Here is a 26,678-nt window from a genome sequence, read left to right on the forward strand (position 1 = left end):
AATCACTTTTAATTTATGAAATCAAGTCACTTCGGGCACTACCATATCAAATATAGTGACCATTTGGATACAGAGAAATGCACACTCCATACATTTTTTGAGTGCTCCGCAGGAATCCACAACATTCCTACCACCCAGCATGACCCCACTTTTGCTGCTAAGAACGTTGTGCCCCTTGTGCAGCGCTCCCTAGTGCCTGCGATCGAAACAGATCAAACAGAGGGCAATCGGAGCCCTCATCGGGGGACTCCCATTGCCCTTGGTTTGATCATTTTCCGTCTCGGGTACTAAGTGGGGCAGCGTTTTTATCGGCATAAGTAGGCTAACACTAGGTGATAGGAATTTTGTAGACTGATGCAGATTTTAGAAACTTCCATCACAGAAATGCAAAGGAAATGCATGATTTCAGGCAATGTTTGAGGAGAACTGTGGCTAAGAAAACCTTGTGTGGTCCATGCAAGGCACACCACCTTGGAATTCCCTGGTTGTCTAGTTTTCGGAAATGTCTACTGTTAGTAGGTTTCCATGGGTGGCAGCAGAGCACAGCCCTGAATCCAGCAGCTACCTCATCACTGATCTATCCACTTTTGTGTCTTGGTCCACCCACACAAGTGGGGTACCATACTTCTCTAGAGACGTGTGGGAACTCAGGGTGGTAGGAAACTAATGACTCCATGCAGTATACAGAACTTTAAATGTGAGGAAAATGTGTGTGTTTTTTCCCCCAAAGTTTTATATATTTTCAAGGGCTTCTGGGTAAAATTACCTAGTGAGAGCCCCCAAAGTCACACACCCCCAGACTACATTGGTTGTCTAGTCACCCAACCCTAGATTCCCCAATCTGTCTAGTTTAAAAAAAATGTACAGGGTTGCTAGGTTTTCCTAGGTGCAGGCTGAGCTAGGGCCCACATTTCATAGCTACCACCTTTGCAAAAAAGAGCGTCCATTTTTAGTCTGAATATGTGATGTGTCCATGTTACGTTTTAGTCTGTTTCCTGTCGTAGGACGTTAGGCATGCACACACAAGTGAGGTATCATTTTTGTTGGCAGACTTGATGCAGTGATGGGTGGAAAAGTTTGTGGCTCCCCACAGATTCTAGACCTTTGTCACAGAAATGTGAGGAAAATGTATTTTTTAGTCAAAGTGTGAGGTTTGCAAGGGATACTGGGTGAAAAAAACCTGGCGAGAGTCATGCCAGCCACCCCACCTTGCATTCCCCAGGTGTCAAGTTTTATAAAAGGTTTAGGTTTGCTAGGCTTCCCTAGGTGCCTGCACAGCTAGAGCCCAACATCCACAACTATCCCCTTTGCAAAAGAAAGGTTCAGTTTTGAGTGGAAAAATGTGATGCATCCATTTTGCATGGGGGACCCCATCCTCCTTGGCCAGGCATGTTAAGAACGCGGGGCGGCTGAGAGGCCCTTTATTTAAAAAAAAAAAAAGAATTTATAAAAGGAAGCGGATGCCACCTGGCCCCTTCCCTGGGCCATTTTTGGCCTTGGGGGACCCCATCCCCCGGGGCCTGGCCTGTAGTGTGGGTGCCCTCCAGGGCAGCCACATTTTAAACTTTGGGGTCCGTGGGGGGGAGCCTGAAGGCCCTGCGGTCCCTGCTGACTCCTTCTTCCCAGCAGTATGTCTGTTTCCCTGCTCGCTTGACAGCAGGCAGGAAAACAGACATGCTCCACCTTCAGCAAGCGAAAGCATTTCCTGCTCTAGCTTGCTGAAAGAAGAGCAGGTTTGCTATAGCTTGACGGCAGCGGTCCAATGTCCCGGGTGTGGGCACCTTGGGACATTGCTGGAACCAGCCCAGTGTGGGATTGGTGGTCCCCTGGGCCATGTATGGCTCTAGGAGGGGGCACCGTGCAGCCCCCCCCATCTTTTTTTCTTATGGGGCCTGCCCCGGGGAGGTGGCGGTCCCCAGGGCCGGGAATGGCCCTGGAGGAGGGCCCACGCGGCTCCCCCTCCCATTTTAGAGTTTGGCCCCCGGGGCGGCGGTGGTCCCTGAGTGGGGTCTGTTAAGCCACCCCAAGCTAAATATAAAAAGCCCCAGGGTGGTGGTGGTCCCCAGTGCTTTGATAAGCCCTAGGAGGGGGCCCATATGCCCCCCCATCCTATATTTATGATGTGCATCAGGGACATGCTCCTGTATTTATGATATGCCCCAGGGGTTATTTAAAAGAAAGAGCGTGAGCCTGCGCTTGGTTTTGGAGCAGTTTTTTGCCCCAAATATCGCAATTTTGCTGCAAATTTAAAAAATAAAAAGAATTTTATGTTGTGGCAGGATCCCATGCGAAACCCAAGACCAAGGGGGGAAGGGTATTTCTTCCCTGCCCTTATTTTTTTTTTTTTTTTTGGGACTCGCTGAAGCCGAGTTCAAGATGGCTGCTAACAATTCCTGGTTGAAGTGTCGGCAGCCAATCAGAGCTGTGCATTTCCCTGCATGAGCTTGTCTTTTTTTTGCGAAGGCTTTGCGACCAGAGATATCACTATAATTTTCAACTTATATTTCTGAAAAACTACTGAACGGATTTGCACCAAGTAACAAAAAGCACAATCTGCGTAACATCTACCTTTCTGCCAAACTTGGTGTAATTCCATTCAGTGATTCGGGCTATAGTCGTGTTGACAGGTTCCTATGGGAAATAACATTGCAAACGCACCCTTTTTTAAACACCCTTTTTCTTTTCCCCCGCTTCACGAATCCCCCTGAAGCTTTCCATGTGCTAAAGGAATAACCAAAGCACTTTTTTGGAAACATTTTGTGAAGATTCTTCAAACGGTGCCAAAGTTCTAGGTAAGTAAAACAATGCTTTTCCTATGGCAACATGGTCCTAACTTATAACTACCAACTGGCAACCGCGAGGAAGATATATATATCACGCTCACCCTCAAAAGAAAGAATGAGCCCGACATATGCTGGCTCCCACCAGGATTTATTGCGCGTAAAATCGCAGCAAAGTCCAGGAAAACGTCAGGCAGACGCGTTTCTAGCAAGTGTCTTAGCTTTCATCAGTGCCGGTTCTCGTTTCCTCATAGAGCCTCACAGCTGGGGATTATCAGGGTCCTGAGCATAACTCTGGTCACTCCTTTTGTAGATGTAAACCCCCAGCCTTCGCTTTCAATGGAACTGCCTCCTGTGACGATGTCGAGACCAGAGGCATGCTGGTACTTTGAGTTCACGGTTACAGCCCATACAGTGATAGCTGGCCAGAGCCCAGTGGCTTGACTCAAAGTTTCACACGCCCCCGACCTCGTCTTCAGGGATAATTTTCGCGGTACCAGGTGGGGCCTCTGCAGACACGCTGCAGCTTCTTTCCCCATAGCAGTAAGTCCCAGCAAAATACTTTGAGACCGCTTGGGGGGGTGACACGTTGTAGTTTTATACACACACCAAAGTTTGCTGATGTTTCGTGTCACGCCAGATCAAGAGGGCATACCGGTAAGCCAGGGAACAGCATACTGGCTCTTTATATGAACACCACGCTCGCCCTCAAAAGAAAGAATGAGCCCGACATATGCTGGCTCCCACCAGGATTTATTGCGCGTAAAATCACAGCAAAGTCCAGGAAAACGTCAGGCAGACGCGTTTCTAGCAAGTGTCTTAGCTTTCATCAGTGCCGGTTCTCGTTTCCTCATAGAGCCTCACAGCTGGGGATTATCAGGGTCCTGAGCATAACTCTGGTCACTCCTTTTGTAGATGTAAACCCCCAGCCTCCGCTTTCAATGGAACTGCCTCCTGAGACGATGTCGATACCAGAGGCATGCTGGTACTTTGAGTTCACGGTTACAGCCCATACAGTGATAGCTGACCAGAGCCCAGTGGCTTGACTCAAAGTTTCACACACCCCCGACCTCGTCTTCAGGGATAATTTGCGCGGTACCAGGTGGGGCCTCTGCAGACACGCTGCAGCCTCTTTCCCCATAGCAGTAAGTCCCAGCAAAATACTTTGAGACCGCTTGGGGGGGTGACACGTTGTAGTTTTATACACACACCAAAGTTTGCTGATGTTTCGTGTCACGCCAGATCAAGAGGGCATGCCGGTAAGCCAGGGAACAGCATACTGGCTCTTTATATGAACACCACGCTCACCCTCAAAAGAAAGAATGAGCCCGACATATGCTGGCTCCCACCAGGATTTATTGCGCGTAAAATCACAGCAAAGTCCAGGAAAACGTCAGGCAGACGCGTTTCTAGCAAGTGTCTTAGCTTTCATCAGTGCCGGTTCTCGTTTCCTCATAGAGCCTCACAGCTGGGGATTATCAGGGTCCTGAGTATAACTCTGGTCACTCCTTTTGTAGATGTAAACCCCCAGCCTCCGCTTTCAATGGAACTGCCTCCTGTGACGATGTCGAGACCAGAGGCATGCTGGTACTTTGAGTTCATGGTTACAGCCCATACAGTGATAGCTGACCAGAGCCCAGTGGCTTGACTCAAAGTTTCACACACCCCCGACCTCGTCTTCAGGGATAATTTTTGCGGTACCGGGTGGGGCCTCTACAGACACGCTGCAGCTTCTTTCCCCATAGCAGTAAGTCCCAGCAAAATACTTTGAGACCTCTTGGGGGGGTGACACATTGTAGTTTTATACACACACCAAAGTTTGCTGATTTTTCGTGTCACGCCAGATCAAGAGGGCATGCCGGTAAGCATACTGGCTCTTTATATGAACACCACGCTCACCCTCAAAAGAAAGAATGAGCCCCACATATGCTGGCTCCCACCAGGATTTATTGCGCGTAAAATCACAGTTTCATAGTTTTTAAATGTCCCTGGTGTCTTGCGGGCTTTCTTCGACCCCTCCCCACCGCCAATAGGTGGGGCATTTGGAAAGAATCACCCTCTTCCAGGGGGGGGGGTGAGGGGGGCAGAAAGATTCATCGTATTTTGTTTCGGAATGGAGGCATGGGTATGCCCATGATGGGCAGTCCCCGTCCCTATATATATATGTTTTTTAAAATAATCCCTGGTGTCTAGTGGGCATCGCGAGCCTGGGAGGAGGGAGGCAGATTGGATTAACGACCCATGCACACCCTGGGGTGTGGGCAAAAGAAAGATGGATTTAACCCAGATCTTTTGACTGGGGGAGAATGTTTGCATTATCAGCATTCCGTCCATCATTTGTTTGCTGTAACACTTTTCTCCCTAAGTGGGATGGGTATGCCCAGACTTTGGTCCCTTGCTCACTGTGCCACTGGATTCAAGCTAGTCTGGCTGAAGAAAGGTGACATACCTTGAAACCGTTCCCAGGATGCTTGTGTCTGGTCCAGGGAGGGCCTGCCCTAGCAGTTCGGTCTGGACTGTTCCCATGGGGCACAGGGTCAAGACTGATTTGCATATGGCTGGGCCAAACTGGGGTGGCGTAGTGGGCAAAAGAACGATGGAGTTAACCCAGATCTTTTGACTGGGGAGAATTTTGCATTGTCAGCATTCCGTCCATTATTTGCTTGATTAAACATAATTGAGCATGTGTGCTAGGGCGGCCTTGGACAGCCGGCCAAGCACAAATGCGTACTTACGAGTGCACTCTACTCCTCCCCGACAAGCCCGGCCCAGCCAGGCCTATAGTCACTGCGGGGCTCTGGCTCGAACAGACAGCATAAATAAAATGACAGTAGCTGTTATTGTCATTTTATTTACCGTCTCCTGGTGCAAGCTGTGGGGCGACACTCCTCCGCCATTACGGAGGTGCCGCACCTGTTTATTTTTCCTTTCCTGACGTTTTTGGTGGGGCCATGCTCCTCCACCATAGCCAAGGAGCCACTGCTGGGTCACTCCAACATCCAGATTATTGTTGACTAGGAATGCCTTTTTCATTTTAAAAGTGACATTTGTGTTTCTTCTCCCCTTTTCTGATTAATAAACTACCATCGCGATAGTACATTTTAACTTGTTTTATAAACCTGAAACAAGTAGACAAATTTGCAGTCAATCCAAGTTGTAGACCTTGCATTAGCAAATAGTGCACTGCTTGCGTTTGTTTCCATTGTTCTAGGTGCGTAAATTGGGCTGCAAACACCAGCATCGGGCACAATGTGTGCAAGACTGTAAAATCCCGTTGGAAGTAGAGACTGTGTTTGCTTGTGAAACGCGATTTTCAGGGCAGATTGGAGTTAAGGCCTTGAGGGGTAATTTTGGTGTGTTAATGTCACACACCGAATTACCCACCCTTCAGATATCGGTAATCTTAGATGCGCAATTACAAAAACGTTATCAGCTGTTCCCTGTGTAATTGGGGACGCCAAGGGACGCTTGTCTCCGTTCCCGCAGATAATTACACAGTTTCGAATTTTTTTATCCGAGACAACATCCGGTAGGGTAGACAGGGAGATAGATTGTCCCTGGTAATACCGAAACTGATTACGTTGCAAAATTAACGCACATTAAGTTACCTCTGAATCAGCACATCACTTGGAATTCTCCATTCGAGGTGATATTTGCTGTTATTAGTGCAGTGGGGCCAGGTGTAGGGTTTCGTTTGGGGTCTAATGCACCCCAGTTATGATGGTCTTTTACTACTTGACCATGGGCAGCAGGGCGGCGCATATCCCTTGTTTACAATCCGGCCTGTTGCATGGTTGCTACGCCACGCGCACGTGTCCCATCAATGAAGATCGTCACATCCGTTAAACGGGGCTGGAATTTTCCAGAATAACGTGTGGGCTGCGTAGTTTATTTCAACGCCTTAACTGAAGTACTTTCGCGTGAGAAAGCTTGTTTTTCCAACCCCGAGCCCCCATATGATGTAATCTTTCAAGGATTTTACGAGAGGAGCATTCGCCTTCATAAAGAAGCTAGAGGGATATTTTGTTTCATAACATTGCATACTCAGCGTTGTTTGTACGACATCAGTTCACAGTGTCCCTATGAGAGCTGTCCATGTACTTTATGTAGTATACATTGTACCCAAATAACAATACGGTGTCTCTATTTATCTTGCATTATCTCGAATTGTCGTACTTTTTCACTTGTGTATCCTTTCAGAGGATACCACAGGTGGTGGTCCATGTGTAACCCGTAAGAAGGAGTCCTCAAACACCCCCTAAATAATTCGGAGACAAAGAATAGCATAATTGCTAAATATACAAGTACTAAAGTGAGAAAATCCGTGTTTGCAGGACCGGAATGGAAACCAAATTTATCCCTGGCAAAAATGTTCCAGCCAGCACCACTCTCCACGAGGGCAAGGTTAGATTTGGGTCGAATGGGCATGTTTTTACCATTGGTATAGCTCTTGCTGAGAAGCAGCCCCTTAGATTGTAGCCTATTGGGAAAATGCTAGAGTGGTAAAATGGCCAGGCTAGCCCTTCGAGTTTGGGCCCTGAAGTGATCTTTTAAGCTCTGAAGTATTCACTCACTTGGAGTAATGATGGAACTTCTTAGTCTAAAAGACAGCTTCACTATTGTGTTGCATCAGCCTGCACCACAGCACTTGTACTAAAGTTGTGTGCGGACCACCTTCATAATTTCGAACCCGAGTAAATCGACAGTGGGATGTCGATGTGTCTCGCGTGGAGGACTACTTCATCTAGACAGATTGAGCCAATTTCTCTCCCCAAATCTAAAATTACTCCCCACTTTAAGAAGGGGAGAGAACATCGCCTCACTTTTAATCTTTTTTCCTGTCAAAGGAACATTTAATACCCAGTTATAAGTCCTAGAAAGTGAAGTGTAGGTTCTGCCCTAAAAATGCTACTCTTCATGCAGCGGAGTTCCTACTTTTATGCTGCTCCTTCACTTTGCCTGCAAATAAATTGTGTAACGTAGTAAAAAGGGGGTATCGGGACACAGCCTGACCGGCACTTGAGTGAACATGTTCAGTTGGAGCTTCAGAGCGGGCCTTACTTTTGGGACCCATCCGAAGTTGGAGGAGCTCAGTGCTGCCTCTTTCATGGTGCAGGTCAGAAAATGCCACTGATTCTATCTGTGAAGGCACAAGATGCACATCCTAAGGCAAGCACTATAAAAAGAGATTGTGCCTACTGTGCAGAGGCGTAGAGACATACAGCATGGTATTTGAGGCTAGTCGACTTCTGTGTGGATGGAGAAGTGTGTTGAGCAGGAAAGAGAGTTAAGATATGTTTGGGACTGATCTGAAACACATGGCCATAGCCCTATGCTGCTCCCACTGTGGGGCTGTGACAAAGGACTCTTACGGGGGAAGCAAGGAGAAGTGGCAGCAGGCCAGTGCGCAGGGGTGCAGTCTACGGAGGACCGTGAGTGTATGTAGTTGCAGTAGGGGAGCTGCAAGAGGCAAGGTGTCCTGGATCAAAGTAGGAGCATAAGGGTTGGAGTGGTGATCTCTACTAATTCAGGAGTAAGGCTCGATCCCTTACAAGGTGCAGCCTATCAGTTCAAAACAGAACGACGTGGGAGAACCCTTCATCCTTTTTATAACCACACTGGATCTTGCTTGGGAAGAGACCAGATGTGAAGGGAGACACAAGCCTAGGCTGTTTATATGTGTTCACCATTGCTGAGATAGTTGTATAGGAGCATATGGAGAGGCTACACTAGAGATTGGACATCATAAAGAGTAATGTGACCGCAGTGGAGAGCAAGGAAAGGGATCAAGATGTGAAGATAACTCAAAATTAGGAAATCTCTAGTATTGGGTCCTAGGCTGATGGTATGAGAAATGAAAACCCAAGGACTGACCAGGCCAGGAAGCAAATGCAAGATTGTTATTGTACACGTTTAGTTAGTAAACTGCCTCGGTGATCTGCTGATTAAAGAGAAAGGTCATGGCCTTTGATAACAGAAAAACAGTGTCGGCCAAGTCTTTGTATTCACATGAGTGACATCGAAAACGACTTAAGAAGTCGAATAGAGGAATTCTTTACAAAAGAGCACGTTGAATTGAGCCATTATCTTTTACAGTGATAATAAAGACCATAAGAATACCCCCTAAATGCCTTACAGGACCAGATCAGCAGAAGGATACAGCAATATTGTACCTTGAAATCCCAGACGCAGTGCAAGTTCTGCTGAGGACCGCTAAGAAGTTTCGCGAGGGTCTAGTGTCTTTGCAGACCTCATCTATTTAGCAGTTCAGAGGAGGACGGACTTACTCGGCACTAGAAAGGAACGAAGTGCATCATAAATTCAAACTGCTCTCTTAATCCATCCAACTAAAAGTTATCCATGGAAGCATTCAAGAATAAAATGAATTTTTTTCGGATGAGGCTAAAAGGGGTATTTACTGAAAGGTTATCCATATTTGGCCAAGAATTTTCTTTGAGTAAACAGTATTTCTGTGCAAGCATCTTTACTACTCTTCAAGCATTGGGTGGGCGTATTTGCTAGTTTTAGATGCTTTTAAAGACATTTGTTGAGAAGAGGACGTTGCATTTCACTATTCACCACCTCTTGCCTCCATTCTCTAGTTGTAATATTATAGGGATGGGAGAGGGGTTTCTTTTGCGTATGGTTAATGGGATTTCCCTGCTGAGTGACCTCTCTATCGCACTACTCGTGTTGCCTACTTTGATTTCAATAAAGAAATTGACATAGACTTCTTGCAATGCATCTCTTGTAGGATTTTCCTCACTACATTTAAAACCAGTCTGGCTTTTTGGTGTAGTCAACAATTTCTTTGTAAAATGGCACGAACACGAACAGTGGCTTCAGAACACTTTTACAGGAATACAAAGGTAAGAGTCAGGAGTATGGCACTGGGATCAACAGCTTCAAAAACTGCTGAGAGCAATGCAGATATTTTTAAAGGAGGGGTTATGTGAGAAGTGAGGAGGTTGGCGACGCGCACAAGTGTTTTTTGTGTGTGGTCAAATTGTTGTGAACCAGATTGTAATGGATACAGAAGATTGCAAGATGGAAGACCTTGAACATTTTTTGTACTTTTTTTTCTTTTTTGGGAGAAAAATATAGTTTGACAATGGGTAATAGTTAGATGGAGATCAGTGACTTCTTTTATAATGGCAAAGCACCTACATACTGTAAGTAATAGCAATATATACCAGAAGAAGAGATTGAAACCATTGGTGAGACTGGTGTAATCTCTAGATGAGCCTGAAAAAGGGTTGGCTACTTGAGGGAGATAGAGCAGTAGAAATGCATGAATGCTTGGTGCACTGGAGGAGGGGGGTCGTTTTGCTGTGGGTATTGGGAATAAAGGAATACAGTTGATAGGTGGGAGTGAAGGATATTGTTGACTGCCAAGTATGTCTCTTACGGTAGGGATTATGGTAGCTAAAAAGGAACCAAAATTCTCAAGATTGGACAAGGTAATTGGTGTATCAAAGAGGAGATAATTAGTGGTAAGAGTTAATGTATTTAGGTTTTACATTAACAATTGCATTGGTCCATATGCTAAGACAGTGGTGTTACGAAGACCCCTGCAGCCCATGCGGTGCAAGGGGGGTGATCAACCCTTTAAAAGTCCCCAACCCTTCAGTTAGCCCCCATAGAGCCCAAAGGCAATTGTTAACTGTGGTAGTTTAAGAGGCCCCTCATCACATTTTGCAGGGGATCCCCACCATTTAGTTACTTTCACCGTGCTAAGGTGACTTGGTAGGAATCAAGATTTTGTTGGTTACTGGATTTGGGCCATCTTCTTATCTTGGTGTGCATTTGTGTTTGAGAATGCAACTGTCACGCAAGATCAAGGGGTGTGGGCGAGCAGGCATGCTGTGAAAATTTACTAACAATAATGAGTTTATAGAGAAGAGTAAGGTATTGTTGATGTGGTCATATGAGATGCACTTTGATTGAGGAACCAGTGGCTGTATTACAGATAGTGCCCCGGGAGTGCAACTGGCATGTGCACCCACTTCTTGCACCCCGGGTCACTATTGTATTACAGAAGGGGCGCAGACACTTGTGTGGCCCCTTCTGTAATATTGTTAATGCTGGCGCAAATGTAGCTCCAGCGTTCTCTTCAGAGGGTGAGGGGGGTGTGGCCACATGCAAACGAGGGAATCACTTTGACTCCACGCCCACACAATATTATGAACACAGGCACAGAAGCAAATGTGCCCTTTGGAGGCATACAGACAGTGTCCCATAAAGAGGAGGTGCACAATTGGTGCTCCACCTGAGGACTGCCCTCTGGAGGGAGTTAAAGGGGTACAGTGGACCCCCCCCCCCAGACATCACCCTGCAGGTAGGTGCAGTCACTCACTGCACCTCCCTGCATATGGATCTCTTTCCCCTCTTCAAAGTTAAAGCAGGTTGCCGCTTGCGCTGTGAAACATGGAGTGGCTTTGAAGCAGCTGCTCTGTATTTCACTGAATGCGCTGCCCCTATGAAATGCAAGTTCCCGGCTTCCCTGGGGATAGCACATTCATTGGACTATGGCCCACTGTTCCTGTTTGCGCCCGCCGTACTTATTTAAAGGTGCTCCAAGGCTCAAACAAAGACAGTGACCTCCATCTCTGTTACTGGCCTAAGTTGTCATTCGTTTGTTGAGGGGGTCAAGAATAATGTTAATGTTTTTCATTTCTAGTATGTGATGTGTTGGTCTTAGTGCAGAATATTTTATTTATTTCTTTATTTTATTTATTTAATGCGATTTTCTATAGCGCGAACATTACCCGAAGGTGTCAGAGCGCTTTACAAAAGAACCAATTGCGATGCATAAGGACTTAGGATTACATGAGTTACATAAAAGATACAAACAGGAAAAAAAATGCAAATATACAAGTTGTAAAGTCACACAGGGAAGAGATACAAATAGAAAAAATTGCAAATGTACAAGTCGTAAAGTCGCTCAAGGAAGAGATACAAATGGCTAAACTCTAAGAATCACATAGGAATCGTAGTGAGTACAAAGGTCTTACAATACAATACTACATATACTAGTGGTTAGAGTTATCTCTATATACATATATATACAAATAGATTTTCTTAGGATTCCATTTTACCAGCGATTCGGCTTGGACAAGTATATATCACATATTTACAGAGAGAAAAGAGAAATAAAAAAATAAAATTAAATTAAAAACGGGTTGAGAGCGGTGTGTGGGGGAGAAGAGTTGGAGGCTGAGATGGTTGAGAGGAGAGAGGGGGACCTGAGGGGGAGAAACATCAGGCAGTCCAGCGTAAGATAAAGGTCTGAAGGTCAGCCGGATGGAATCCAAGGGACCAAAGGAAAGGACAAGAATCAACAAAATGGCGGACCCGGGTCGTGGGCATTAATGAAAACCATCTCAATATGGCAAGATGCACCCAGGGTAAGAGCGACAACAGGAGAGGGTCCCAAAATGGTGGGGCGCACACGAGTTCCAGTCCAAAAGTCACGAGGGCCAAGTCCAAAGAAAACCAGGGAGCCGGCCCAATGGAGGAAGAACAAGAGGGGAAAAGGAGTCAGACAGTGAAAAGGAGGAGCATCTTCAGTATTTGCACCTCCTTTCACCACTGCAGCACACATATGATCCTTGGTCTAAATGCTCTCACGCTCCTGTACTGGGCACCACAGTCCAGCCGAGTCATTAGCTGGAGGGGTGTTAAAACAAATCCCCAGGTCTCCACTCAGCTTTCATGCTCAACAAAAAGCTGGTGTCTATCTTGGCTCTACCAATGAGGCGTTAGCGGCTTTGTCATATGTAGGGGGTGAGCGCTGTAATTAAAATCCTCTCCCGGTCATGTAACCTGTCCCGCCCGTCCGCTGTGTCCACGGGCCCCCATCTACACACTGTGGTCGGGCCACACAGACGGATGGAGGCTGCAGATCCGGCGATCACGGGCTGCACCAGCTGCGGGCGCCCACCGGGAAAGATGAAAGGGCAGCAGGGGGCCCGCTCCTGATGTTGCGGCCCCCGCATTGTTACCTCATAACGGGGGTCCGTTTCAACGCGACCTCCCCCACTTCTACCTCCATTTCACCTCGGGTGCCCTCTTGAGGTGTTCTCGCCAGGGGTGGATGTTTCCGATATCACGGCAGAGCAGCCACTGGAAGTATAAGCGGCCCCAGAGGCAGACGCTCCAGATCGTCCAATTTTGGCATTTGGCCCTTGCAGATAATTTAGTGGGGCTTGGAGGGCCGCGTTAGGATGTTCTGAGCGGGGTTTCCAACTGAGCTGAAGCTCCAGGCAGCCATGTTGGAATTGGCTCGGCAGTCCAGGAATAGTGGTGGTGGAAGGGCAGGGGTATAACTGTAGGAGTGGAGTAGTAAGTTTGTGGTGCAGAGCAGTAGATCCGGTACATTACTTTCCGTATGTGAGTATGGCTTTGGGGGGTGTTAGTGAGTTGTCGGACAGAAACCGTTTGCTCCTATTTAGGGAATGAAAGTGTCAGACAATTTTCCGGTCAGTTCAGGCTTTCTCTCTACTCCTTGAATCCTCATTTGTTAGCGATTCTTACTCAAAAACATTTAGAGCCAGTTTACTGTACTGACCCACATAATAGGAAAGGTTGTCTCCTTGAAGGGTACAATTCTTTGAGGAATCAAAACGTTTTCACAGAGACTAAAGTAGTCTGTTATAGGTATGCATCATTTTTAAGGTTTGCCGAGTCATTTCCAAGTCAAACGATTGTCCCCTTCTTACCTCCAAGTCTGGAGTTGTGGAACATCACTGCTTTTTTCTGACTGCTTAAAAGAATACATACAAACTTAACTTCGGTGTCTAGCAATGTAATGTTTTATCATTTTCTACTCCAAGGTGGTTTCCTCTTTGGGTATTTGCCTTGTAGCTTTGCAATGATGTCCCAGTTAATGTTTTCAGCAGAGCTTCACCATGACTTCTTACATACTTAACCCGTCAGGACATCATTTCTGGGGACTGATGCTCTGCATATCTTACCCATATAAAAGAAATTCTAAGTACATTATGTGCTGGGCATCATATTTGTATTTTTTTAGATATCTAAATAGGTCAGATGGCACCAAATGGGTAGTGGATCACTTCACAGAGAACAGACTTGCATTACACTGATAATGATTAAGCCAATAGAAAGTCGCATATAAACCGGAGACCCTGCATGTTAATGAGATGACTTCCATAGAAACATTTTGAGGGCCTTGCACAGTTCAAGTTAATTAGCAACTTTTGTTTTTTTCTTGGAGGGCTTTGAGGCAAAGGAGTAGGCTGACTTGAGTAGTGTTTGTTTCTTTGTGGTCCGAGGAATGTCTAACATCTGCCTTGAACTGTATCCATATTTTAAGAACCTCTGGCGATCAGTTTGTTGAAAATATATATTTGTTTTGATAATGATACATTTGATTTTATGGCAGCTTGAGCTCCCTGAGAAGTAAGAGGAGGTGGTTAAGGGTTGTTGTAATATGGTCAGATGCCCTTGCTCCAATCACCAGGTAAGCTCTGGCATGATGGATGGATTTGATTGGGTCATGCTTCACTTGGGTAGACCAGCAAAAATCATTGCCATCAGTGATGGGTGGTAAAAGTAATAATGACTGTACAACTGTTATTGGGTGGTAGGGCACACTAAATCAGGTGGTGGACCTGGTATGGACAGATTTTTTTAATGTGCATTTGGATTTTGGGTTGAGTCCAGCTTAAGCCTAATGGTTCTGCAACGCAGGCAACTTATAGGTGGTTTGCGACGAAGGCTAATGAAGCTATGCCTGTCCTTTTACTTGAGTGAAGGGTCACTTGTATGATGTAGTTTTATTTCCCGAGATTGGTGCCAAAGAGAGAAGTCATCCAGTCTTCCAGGTTGTCCAGAAAGGCAGTCAGAACCAGAATTAAGTAGTGTGTTGCTAGCTTTAGGTACATCTGAATGTCATCAGCTTATTGATGAATGATGGTGTTCTCTTTGAGCACAGAGAACCTTGTCGTTCTTGTGAATGCTGAAGGCATAGGCGAGAGAATAGTGACCTAAGTGCTAACCCCAGTGTTAGAACTGGCTATTTCTGGTAGGCTAAGGCTGACGCCAAAGCCAGGCAGAAACCCCCATTCTAGTCAGGGCAAGGAAGTCACACGCCAAGATAACCTCTGCTCACCCCCTTGGTAGCTTGGCTCAAGCAGTAAGGCTAAACTCGGAGGCAATGTGTAAAGCATTTGCGCAAGCGCACAACAGCAACAACATACTAGGCACACCACAAAAGAGACTCCACACAAGGTTATTGTAAAAATGACTTTTGTATTGTAAAAACACATCAGATAAAATCACACATATACATTGTGCCAACTGGCACGGGCAATATTCACAGGGATTATGTACACCAGACAGGCCACATGGGCGCCTGTCAGAATCAGATATAGTACTTCTAGATAAAATGTAGAATATAAAATCACTTCTAGAATAAAGAATAAATGTAACATAAAATAATAATCAAAGATAACCACCAGTAACCACTGGTAACAGGAACCAGGACCTTACTAGGACCACCTGTACTAAGAAAGAAGAACCACCTAAGTATCACACAGCATTTAGGGGTCTAAGAAAGAATACATTACTCATGATGCAATAAACTTACATTACCTCCTCGTTAGTCTTCCTCGCCACATGACTTACATAGTGAGCATTAGCTCCACGACAGAACCCTCCAAAGCAAAAAAAGCCTCCCACCCCCTCCCAACATGGCCGACCAGTCCCACCTGACCTCTATAAGAGGCGGGCCGGCCCAACCAACAGCCTGTTTTTTTTGTTCTGCGCGATTCTCTCCAGAGGCGCTGTGCAGGTAAGATGGGCCGGCGTGAGCTGGCCCTTGGGTTTTAGGGTAGAGGACCTGCTCTAGCGGTCCCTGGTGCCTTGTGCCTAAATAATCCCCCCCCCCTCTTCCTTCCCCCGGTCCTGTGGGGCCGGTTAGGTGCTGCTCTAGCGTGCCAGGGGTTTACGGGGGGGGGGGGGGGGGCGGCCGGGAAGGTGGGGTGTTGGTGCATCCCCGTGCCTCCCCTGGTCGTTACTGTAGGGCCCTTGCCCGTTGTGGGCTTCGGGTCCGGCGCTGGGGGTTCTCCGGTGTGTCTGGGGCTCCGGTTGCTTTCTGGGCGCTGGACGCAGGTGTTCCCGGGTTATTCCCGGTTTTCTCTTGCGCTACGGGCGCCCCCTGAGTGTGGGGGATGCCGTGCATATTTGGTCCCGAGTGGTTTGCTTGTGGACTTATGGGGTTGTGCTACGCCCGTTTACGGGTGGGATTCATTCACATGCCTTTGCCCAGGGGGCGCTTCAGTGAGCACTACGTGCTATGTGACAAGCGTGCACGGTTAAGTTCATGATTCCCTACGGCCTAACTTCCTGAGGACTTCTCTGTGTATGTTTTTTTACTGTCTCCTGCATGATATGTAAAGGCGAGGTCGGGGTACACTCCCAAGACTGCTGCTGGAAAGTGAATCTACATCGCTTTCAAACATACTCCTCACACTAGCGCTGGGTTTCTTAACTCACGAATGCATGCTTAGCCCTGCAAAAGGGGAGATGCAGTCGAAGGTACAATATCTGCGTGAATGGGAGTTTCACTTTCACCGTTCGGTGTGTGGCGTTTGCTAGTTCATTCTCGTCCTTTGACCTGATAGCCAGCCTTGTTTTCTGCCATAATCCGAGACACGCGTGGCAGATGTCTGGCGATTCCGGGGATTGAACCCGGGGCCTCATTCATGCGGCGCATACGCTCTGCCTCGGGGCTACATCCCCGTGTCATCGGCGCGCTTACTGGACTTGCACTGCGCCTGGCCGGGGTAGTGTGCCTCGGCGTGCGGCACGTACCGGTCTGAAGGCGGGCTCGGTCCTTCCTCGTTTTTGCTGAATACGCTGGCCGGGTCCGGGTGCTCCTCTCCGGCCGGCCTGGGGCTCCGTTACGCGGCGCTGGTCGCTGCCGCCTCCCTTCGTGGTTTTTCTGGCTCCCCAACGGGCCGCGGCGGTTTGCCGCGCTGGTATTGGCTCCGGACGCCTCTCGGGGGCGGGGTTGGGTTGCCACCAGGTGCGACCGATGATTCCTTCATCGGTCTTGCGCGGCATTCTCCTGCTGGCTCTGCGGTTTGGACGCGGCATGCACAGCGCGGCTGTCTCCTTCTCGGAAGGTCCGGGGGTTCGGTCCTCGGTGAGGGCATTTTTGGTTTGGGGTCATTCCCATTTCGTTAAATGTTTTTTTTTTGTGTCGGCCATACACTTTTGCCTGCCCCCGGCTGGCTGTGACATGCATCTTGGAATTTTTTACCACACCTGGAGGCCATTCGGCCTATGTCATTGTCTCGGTGCCAGCATTTCAGTACCACACTGGCGCGCTCTAAAGGTGCGCGGTGCACCGTGGAGACTTGTCCTTGTGTCTGTATTCCCTTTCTGGCGCCATGGGGGCCCGTGTGTTTCTCATATGGGCCCTGGACCGTCTGGTTGCGCCGGTCTCGAGTGAGTTTGTTCGGCTGGGTGGCTGTGCCTTCTGGTCTCCTCGGGCAGCCGGGGTTCCCTTCGGTCCCCGTCTGCGGGGTCTCCCTGTTTTACGGCGCTATCCCTTCTGGGGGTCCTTGCGCGGCGGGGTGCCCTGGCCCTCCTCACCACGTCTCGCTCTCGGTGGCCCCTGTGGGGGTGTGTGGCCCTTGGGTTCGGTGCTGCAGACCCTGGGGCTGTGGTCGGGCCCGGGCCCGGGCCCTGGATCCGGTTCCCCGCCTCGGCGGGTCTTAGGCTCGGATTCATCCTCGGTCCTGGTTTTTCTCGCCTCTGTGCCTGTGCCACTCGTGGAGTTCCGCTCTGCGGCTCTGGGCGCTAGCTGGCATTTTTCTCACCTTCTTTATTTCCAGGTTCGGTGGGGTGGGCCTTGTCACCTTTACCGCTCTGGTGGCCGCGGGGCTGGCTCGGCCGTCTGGTCTGGCTGCGTCCTTGTCGGCGGTGAGCGAATGGCCTGATCTGAGTGCTCGCTTCGGCAGCACATCGACAGAAATTGGAACGATGCAGAGGTGATTAGCATGGCCCCTGCGCGAGGAGGGCATGCATATTCGTGAAGCGTTCCATGGATCCGGTCTCTTCTTTTGGGGCCCGCTCCCCCGGGCGCGGCCTGCCTTCGGACTCCTCGTCCGCCTGTGGGTGAGGGCGTCCCGCCCTTGCAGGGGTGGGGGCCTTCGGCTTTTCCACTCGGGTTTCGGGTGTCAGTCTTCACGGGGTGCGTGCGGGTTTGACGTCCGGGCCCGTGTTACGGCTATTCCCGGTCTCGTACTGGTGCTGCCGCTCCCTTTTTTCGCCCTAGATCCTGGCTTTCGGCCGTCTCTCTCCAGGGGGTCCCCTGGGGGGGTGGGGGGGGGCTGTTGCCTCCGTTACGTCCCGTCTTGGGTCGTGGCTGTCCCGGTTCTTGGGCTCTTCGGGCTTGCTGGCCGGCCTACGTGTGGGCTTGCCTTCGGGCCCGTGGGCCTGACCCGCCTAGTGGATCTTCTTCGCCGGGTGTGGGTCTTGGTGTTCCCTGTCTGGCCGTGTGCTACCTCTCGGCCTCGTTTTTTTTTCCCCCCGTGGGTGAGGCTTCACGTCTGGCGGTGTCTCTCATCCGTCGGCTTCCTGACCTATGTACGGTGGACCCTTCGGCCCTCGTCTCGGGCTTGTCCTCCTTCGGGGGGCGTGTGCCTGGCCCCGGTACTTCCCTCTGGTTCATTCAGGGGGGGGGGGGGCGTCCTTTGGCGCCGGGTCGTTTGGGGGTCGTTGGGATCTCCTGCAGTCGCACAGCTCCTCGTGCTTCGGGGGTTGCTGAATGTTCTCCTGGCCTGCCGTCTTTTTGCTGTGCTCGCTTCGGCCGCACGTTTACTATTTTTGGATGGGAAGATTGGCATGGCCCCTGCGCAAGGATGACACGCATATTCGTGGAGCTTTCCATACACCGGTGCTTCGGGGTCCCCGGGTCTTGGTCGGGTCGGGCGACCTGGTGGTGTTGGTGTCACCGGTCCTGTCCCTTCGGGCTGTCTTTCCCCCGGGGTCCGACTTGGTGGAGGCGGTTCGACTGTGTCGGGTCTTGCCTTCGTTGCCTGGTCTCGCCCTGACCCCAGTGGGGTTTCGGCGCCTGGGGCATCGACTCGGTCTGCCTCCGGTGACTCTGTTCACGGAGGGGGTCTCGGCCCTCCTGCCCGGGTTCTGGTATCTCCGCCCGGGTCCTTGTGGTTGCCCGGTCTTTCGCTTGACCTTTTCGGTCTACTGTACGCGTTTCCCCCGTGCCCTCTGTTCCCACGGGTCCTCTGCTGGCTTCGCTTGGGCGGGGCCGGGGTGCTCCTGTGTGCTCGCTTCGGCAGCGCGTGGACTACTGATGGACCGTTACAGTGCAGTTTGGCTTGGCCCCTGCGCGTGGTTGGCACGTTGATTCGGGATGCGTTCCTGTTTTTGGTTCCCGGCGGGGTCCGCCGCCCCTGGTGCCCTCTCCTTTTGCGGGCTGGCGGTTCGGACCTCCTGGCCGGTCCCGGATCTTCCCGTCCGGTGGTTGGGTCCCCCGCTCCCGGGGTCGGTGTTGAGCGGCTCTTTCTGCTGGCCTGGCTCCGTCTGCTGGCCTGATTCTTGAGCGGTTGTCGCTGCTGCTGCCACTTTCTCCTCCTGTGCCCGGCTCTGGGCTTCCTTCTCGCGTTGGTGCGGTCGGCTTGGTGCTGACCCCGCCTCCGTGGACCCCTTGCGGGTCTGGGATTTCCTGGCCGAGGGGTTTTCCTTGGGCGTGGCCTCTTCTTCCCGGTGGGCCCGGGGAGTGGCCTTGCGGGCCGTCCGCGGTCCGGTGGTCGACGGGCTGGGTTCCCGGGTGGCTCGCTGGCTCCGGAGTTGTTTTCTCCGTCGCCCTCGGGCGCTCGGCCTGTCTCCCCCGTGGGCTCTCTCTCTCGGTCTACGAGCTCTTCAGGGTCCGCCCTTTGTGCCCCTGGCCTCGGTGGCTTTGCGGTTCCTCGCCTTTTAGGTGGTTTTGTTCCTGGGGGCAGTAGTGTCTGCTGGGCGGATGGGCGTGCGGGGGTCGTGCCTCCGCTCCCCTCCCTTCTTGCGGGTTTTGCCGGTCTGGTGGTTCCTCCGGCATGTCCCCCGTTTCCTTCCCGGGGTTCCTTCCCTGGTGTCCCGGGCTCGGGTGGTGTCCTTACCGCCTTTCCCTGCCGACAAGGTTCCTCTCTTGTCCGTGCTGGTTGTCCGGGGTGCGGTTTTGGTTTCTCTTGACCGCACGTCTTCCCTTTCCCGGGGGGATGGCCTGTTTGTGTCTTTTGGGTCCGGTTCGTTCGGGCCGCTGACCCTTTCTTTCCGCCTTGGTTCTCTGGCTTGCACAGGCTGTCCCCCTTTCCTTTCCTTCGCTGGGTTCGGTGGATCCGGCGGGGGTCCGGGGTCGGTCCACGGGGTGTGGCCCTGGGTCCTGGGCCCCCTTCATGGGTGTCTCCTCTGTGGAGAGCTGTCGGGCCTCGGCGTGGTCGTCCCACACCTTGTTCAGGGGACTCTATCAGTCCCGGGGGGACTTCGCTGGGGCCGTTCTGTGTACTGGAGCTGCGGCTCCGGGTTGGCCTGCTTTTCCTTTAGGTCTTGATTTCAGGTTTCCTGTGTTCCCTGTTTTCTGTTCACTTATTCTAAACCATCCTTGTGTTGGTTTCTCTGCCTCACCGGGTGGTGAGGTTCTTATGGTGGTCAATGAAGCCTTGTTGGCTTGGGTATTTGCTCACTATGTAAGTCATGTGGCGAGGAAGACTAACGAGGAGGTAATGCCCCGGTAATCTTCATTACTCCGAGTATAGTCTTCCTCGCCACATGAATTCCCTCCCCCCCTCCCTGTCTAGCTATCGGCTTCATTGTTTGCTTGGTAGTTCAGGCTGTTGGTTGGGCCGGCCCGCCTCTTATAGAGGTCAGGTGGGACTGGTCGGACATGTTGGGAGGGGGTGGGAGGCTTTTTTTTGCTTTGGAGGGTTCTGTCGTGGAGCTAATGCTCACTATGTAAGTCATGTGGCGAGGAAGACTATACTCTGAGTAATGAAGATTACCGGTAAGTAACCGGGGCATTCAGAGGAGTAGAAAAGACAACCACCTAAGTATCACTCAGCGTTTAGGGGTCTAGGAAAAGGACACATTACCCATGATGCAATAACCAACATTCAGAGGAGTAATAAAGACAACCACCTAAGAATAAACACATTTAGGGGTATACACCAGAACACCTTACCTATGATGCATGAACACATTCAGAGGAGTAATAAAGAGAAACACATGACGCCATAAACATTCAGAGGTGTTAAGAATAGAGCACATGATGCAATAAAATACATTCAGGGGTGCAGCGCAAGAAGACACATGATGACTAACCATTCAGAGGTGCAGCGCATGGAAAGGAAGACACATGATGCAGTAACACATTCAGAGGTGCATAATAAATCAATAGCGCAAAAACTCACATTAGCAATAACTATTAAAAAGCATAGAAATCACATTGCGCCAACACTACATAAGCCACTACCTGTGGCAGTCCCTAGGCCAACTGGCCTTGATGGGGCTAAGATGCCCTGGGTCCAAAGTCAGGGTGCGCTGCCATGCAGCGCCAGTCCAAAGCACAAAAGCCTAAACGTGGCAGCTGCCCACAAAGTGCTGGGCAACTGTGTACTAAAAAGCTGTGGCAGGGCTCTCAGTAGCCCCTAGAACAAATCTGCGCCACCTGAGCCACACAGGCTCTAACTACTATGCACCCAGCGTTGGAGCCTCTCAGGCTCTGGCCAACACTGGTCAAACGTTGGAGCCACACTGGCTCTAAAGCAACATGCCCCCTCTGAGCCTCCGTGGCTCTAAAATACACTAATGGCCCTCTGAGCCACACAGGCTCTCTCCACAATTCTGCCCCCACGTTGGAGCCTCTCAGGGCTCTAGATTGCACGTGCCGGCAGGAAGGGGGGGGGGCGGGCACCGACCATGTGCCCCGACGCCCCATCTAGAGGCTGCCCTCGTTGGAGTCCCTCACAGGGAACTCGACACAAACAAATGCCCTCACGAGCCTCGCAGGCTCGTAAATCAAGCTAGGCGGGTTGAGCCTCTCTGGGCTCCAAAACAATAGGAGGAGTCCCCCTCGGGAGACTGGGCAGCCGCGGAAGCTCCACGGCCTCTGAGCACCCAGGCGCTCGCACTCGAGGGGGGGGCGGGCACCGGACATATGCCCCGACGCCCCCCTGCTGTCAAAAACAGTACCGGCCCCACTCACCGGCTCAGCGCGCCGTCTGCTCTCTCTCCCTGGGGCTCCCTCAGCACACGGGAGCCCCAGCAGCGGGTCACGCTTCACCCGGTCCCCCATCTTGGGACCGGGACTTCGGAAAGCGGAGCCCTCCTGGCTCCAGGCTCATTCTTCGGCCGGACTCCCTCGTGGCGGCCTCAGCAGACACCCGGGAGCCAGCCAATGGCAGTGCGGCTCCCGGGACAAGCTTCCGATGACGCTGACGCCTCAGCCAATCGCTGCGCGGCTCTGCCAATGACGCGGCGGGGCTGGGGCCAATCCCAGCGCGGCGTCACTGAGGGGGCTCGTCGCGCTCCGCCAATGGGAGCGCGGATGCTTCGGTTTATCTCGGCAATCCCCGGCCAAGGGCTCTGATGAATGTGGGCCCCGGGCATCGGCAGAGAAAAGCGGAATAAGGCAAATAAAGCGCTCTCAAGCGCTGCAGGCAATTCCCAGCGCTCCCCAGCGCTGAAGGTCCCGAAAAAGCGCCCTCAGTACTAGAAGGGGGAAATAAAGCGCTCTCAGCGCTAAGAAGGACAAATCCAGCGCTCCCAAGCGCTATAGCAAAGAAAAAGCACTTCCAGGTGCTTAGGGGAGCAGAAAGTCCAGCAAAGTCCCCCCCTCAGCCTAGGCAAGGCAGAGGGGTCACCCAGAAGTCCTCCAGGCATCCAGGGGCTGCAGCAGGCAGGGGGACAGTCAGGAAGAGTCCATCAGAGGTCCAGGAGCTGGGCAGGGCCCAGGGATTCCCCTGAGCCCCAGCAGCAGCATGCCCCTGGCAGATTCAAGTCAGAAACAAGAACTTTTTGGAAGGGGACACAGCCCCTTCTTATACACAGAAAAGCCTTTGAAGTCCTTTGAAGCAGGCAGTGTGAGAACCAGCTAGACTGGTTTAGAGGGAAGTCCCCTTCAGTATCAGGGACAGAGGTGTCAGTCGCCCAGCGGGAGGTGGAGCCAGCTTTGTAGTTAGGCAGGCACAGCCCTTCACTATCAGGTGCCATCTCCTCCCACTTCCCTGGCAGCAGATGCTGCCTTTCATCCATGGGCTGACTTCAGACAACCTCCTGGGCTCTCTAGCCCCTGTCATCCTCAAACCAGACAGTCAATCCACAAGCAGGCCCAGGCACTCTGGGCCAGGCCTACCAGCCAATCACACGCTAGCACCAACTTACACAAATATGCCCACTTCTAAAAGTAGTACTTCTAGACTAGACACAGTCATGCCGCATACATCATTTTGCAGCATTCACTCTCACGAGCTCATCCATACAAACTCGCCCCTGCACTCCCCACACATCAGGAACTACCATGGGCATACATATTCCCCATTCATTCCTATGGGAGGGCAGGTCACTCACCACACATTCACAGAGAGCTCAAGCACTTTACACTGTACCACAGCGAAAAAATGCGCAGAGGCCTAAAATCACCAACACCAGGTTCCAAAAACAGGCTAGGAAAAAGCAAAAAGTCTAGGGGTGAACCTGCCCAACGGGCCGGGTCCAACACCCAGGAACCGGCGAGTCAATGTTTAGTTTATCAGCAGCCTTTCCACCACTGCTGAAGCATGGTTCCTGTCTCTTAGTAGTAGTTGATTTGAGTATACTGTTGCATGTATTCCTTCTCCGAACTCTCTCTATAATCTGTAACTGCTGAACTAGTTCTTCCTAATGGTGTCTGCCGCTGCTTTTATACTTCCTCTTCTGAATGGAATCTGAATAAAGACCGACTGAAAAACTTAGATCCAGGAACTGGAAGCATTGGAGACAAATCCAGTTTTGTATGCAAATCTATTTTGAATGCCTATATGTTGCTAAACTTTATACAAGCAACTCTTCAATTAATACATCCACAAAGATTTGCTTTTTTGCTTTATTGTATGTTCTCCAGGTAGCTCTGTAAATTCCCTTAGCCATCTGTTGTATCTGCCATGGTCCTGTGGAGTTCACATCACACAAAGATTTTGCAGAAGAGCCACAGAATACCCACTGCTTTCATAGAGCTACATTCTTTGTCAGGAAAGTCAGTAGATGATGATGAGTAACTGTACTTCTTGCAAACAGAGTATAGAGTTAAGGAAGGTGCTACTCCTCTTGAACAGAGTTGTGGGCTAGAGATCTGAACTTGCGTCCGTGTGTGCAGTAACTGAACCTGTGTCGTATCATTTTTTTCATTCTCGAAGGCTTTGGATCTCTGAAATTGAAACTTGTTAATGGTGCTTCGGGCTGAAGCAATCTGGAATGACTGGCACCTGCACCTTTAGCACAATAGTCAGAATGCTGAGTGCTGAAGTGGCTCTTTTAGTGACATTGATAAATATGGTTCCATATATGGGTGTTAAAATGGATGCGAGTTGCATGATTTTGGAAAACAGTCTTGGTCTCCTTGGAGTAGGACTTCTGTGTCATCTTCTGCTCCCCCTGGAGCAGGATCTCACTCTGGGGTTAGACACTGGTTGGGTGCCTATGGGCTGAATTGGAATAAGTTGATCCTTCCCCATGAATATCGAAAGGGGTGCAGAGATTGGATCAGGGGGATCCTGAATGTTTTCTGCATCTAATATAGTTCTTTTGGAGTTCAGCGTCAAACCCATCAATGGTGGCATGCTCGACTGAAGAGAGCCTAGTTGTTGATGCTCAAAGAAGACCTCCATGGCAAAAGATACCCCAGAGTACAGCAGGAATGGTCATTCATATGCAAAATTATGGAATTTTGTGGTTTAACTATTTTAATTGATGTTACAGGACACAAAAGCTCGCTTACAACCACTTGGCCTGTGAGTGGCAATGTAAATACAATATACCCTAGACATAAAGGCAAAGAGGGTAAAATAGCAAAGAAAAAAAAAACAGGGAATCTTAAACATCTCCCTAGAACTCCTGCCCCCTCCCCAATCCATCAGATTATGAAGTGATTTAGGTAATTTGTAATGTCTAGGCACTATTTTTATGTATAGGTAGAAGGATAAGCTGCTGTGAAAAGGCAGAAAAAGCTGTGATCATGAATGTGTCTCTGAATTTTTTAGAATGAATTATGATGAATGGAGCCCAGTCAGCCCTATATGCATTGTCTATGTGCCAATGACAGAGTGAATTTCTCCAGGGCAAGCCTTTCCCATCTGGTGCAGCCAGTCCATAAGTGTCCGAACTTTGTTTCTTCTCCATTGTAAAAGGTTTGCCTGTAGAGCACTGATATGGACTACAGTTTGTTGTGTCCCGATCAGGCATTTTTTGGATCTGCTCCTTGCAAATGGCAGACCAAGAAATACCTCTCTGGGGTTCCTTGGAATCCGTACTTCGAAGGCCAGGTCTAATCCTTTGGGAACGTCCTCCTAGTATCTATGCAACACGGGACAATTCCTTAATGCATGCATTGGGGTAACAGTGGCTCCACTACCCTTCTGTGTCTGATTTTTGATTTGGCCCATTTAGTCATTTTATCGAGCGGGGATACCAGTAGGTGGGGATTTTGTTGTGTTCTTCTCTAAGTTTAACACACTGAGCAGAGATGCAGGTTTTGTCATGTAAGCGTTACTAGCTTTCAAGGGATGTGTCCCAGCCAAGTTCCATATCCTAGCGTCTCTGTGCAGGTGTCTTCTCTACTAAAGCTGGACCGAACAGGTGTTTACGTTGGTTTGAGATGAAGTTACAGTCATGTGCCATGTCCTTCAGCCATTTTTCAAAGATTGTGAGGGTGGGGGCGGGCTTGCAGCCCTTTTTTCATTGTGGGGTAGAGTTTTACCCATAATTATACAATACATTCTGTTTCTGGCAAGTTGTATTGGTTCTTAATCTCATCACATGGTATTATGTGGCTATTCCGAAACAAAGAGCCCATTATTACTCCCACCACCGTAAATAACTTTGCCTCCCTAACATTGGGGAAAATCCAATTTTAAGCAAATGGGAGCAAATGGTGTTTGTTAGAATGTAAGGCCCAGTTGTTCACTAACTTTCTCCCTCACCAGCAATGTCAAACTGGTCACTGGTATTGTCACAACCCATGTATCTGCCACGGGGGGGGGGGGGGGGGTTAGTAGTTAGCACCACTGCTTAGCTGTTTCCATTTTCTCACATGCTACCAAATAGTTCAAGTGTGGAGCTCAGTAGTATGTTAGGATACGCAGGAAGGCAAGTCCTCTCTGTGAGATCATCCGTTATAGCATCCTGCTAGCCGTTCACAGAGTCTTCTGCTGCCATTTAAAGTTATTTATCAGGATGGAAAGTTTATTAGCAAAGTGGGGCTTTGGTTGAAATAAATGTAAAATCATGAGTAATATGGTTATTTTTATTATAGTTATCCTACCTTACTAGGAGAATTACTTCAACTGCCATTTCTATAGGTTGTGCTTTATTTCCTATAAAAGTTTAGCATAATTAAGTGTTATGATCTGTGATGCAGTATGGCTTAGAAGAATCCTTGGATATGTTACTGCCATCCCAACTTTAGTCCAAAGGAATCTCTTCTCCAGAAACTCTGTTTGTTGGTTTAGTGGGGTAAGAAGAGTGGCCCCAGATTTCCCAATATTAATCCTAAATCCTGCTACAGTCTGGTAGTCTTCAGGTCATCTAACTATGGGAGAAGGGAAGTCACTGGGTCCGTCATGGAGATCTTTATGTTGATCACAAACCTAGTGAGGTTGAGCGTCTCCACACTTATTT

General features: G+C 49.8%; 1 protein-coding gene, 1 non-coding gene and 1 pseudogene across 2 annotated transcripts in view; all 3 read left to right on the forward strand.

Moving 5' to 3' along the window:
• POLA2 (DNA polymerase alpha 2, accessory subunit) overlaps positions 1 to 26,678 on the forward strand; it is a 288,530-nt gene that overhangs the window by 225,089 nt on the left and 36,763 nt on the right. The gene's annotated exons all lie outside the window — the stretch shown is intronic.
• On the forward strand, positions 17,758 to 17,864 carry LOC147691752 (U6 spliceosomal RNA). The gene has a single exon (XR_015300286.1). It is a non-coding gene; the product is annotated as a U6 spliceosomal RNA (small nuclear RNA).
• On the forward strand, positions 18,612 to 18,711 carry LOC147691753 (U6 spliceosomal RNA; annotated as a pseudogene).

Source organism: Lissotriton vulgaris, chromosome 9 (assembly GCF_964263255.1).
Source record: "Lissotriton vulgaris chromosome 9, aLisVul1.2, whole genome shotgun sequence".
In the NCBI taxonomy this organism is placed as follows: Eukaryota; Metazoa; Chordata; class Amphibia; order Caudata; family Salamandridae; genus Lissotriton; species Lissotriton vulgaris.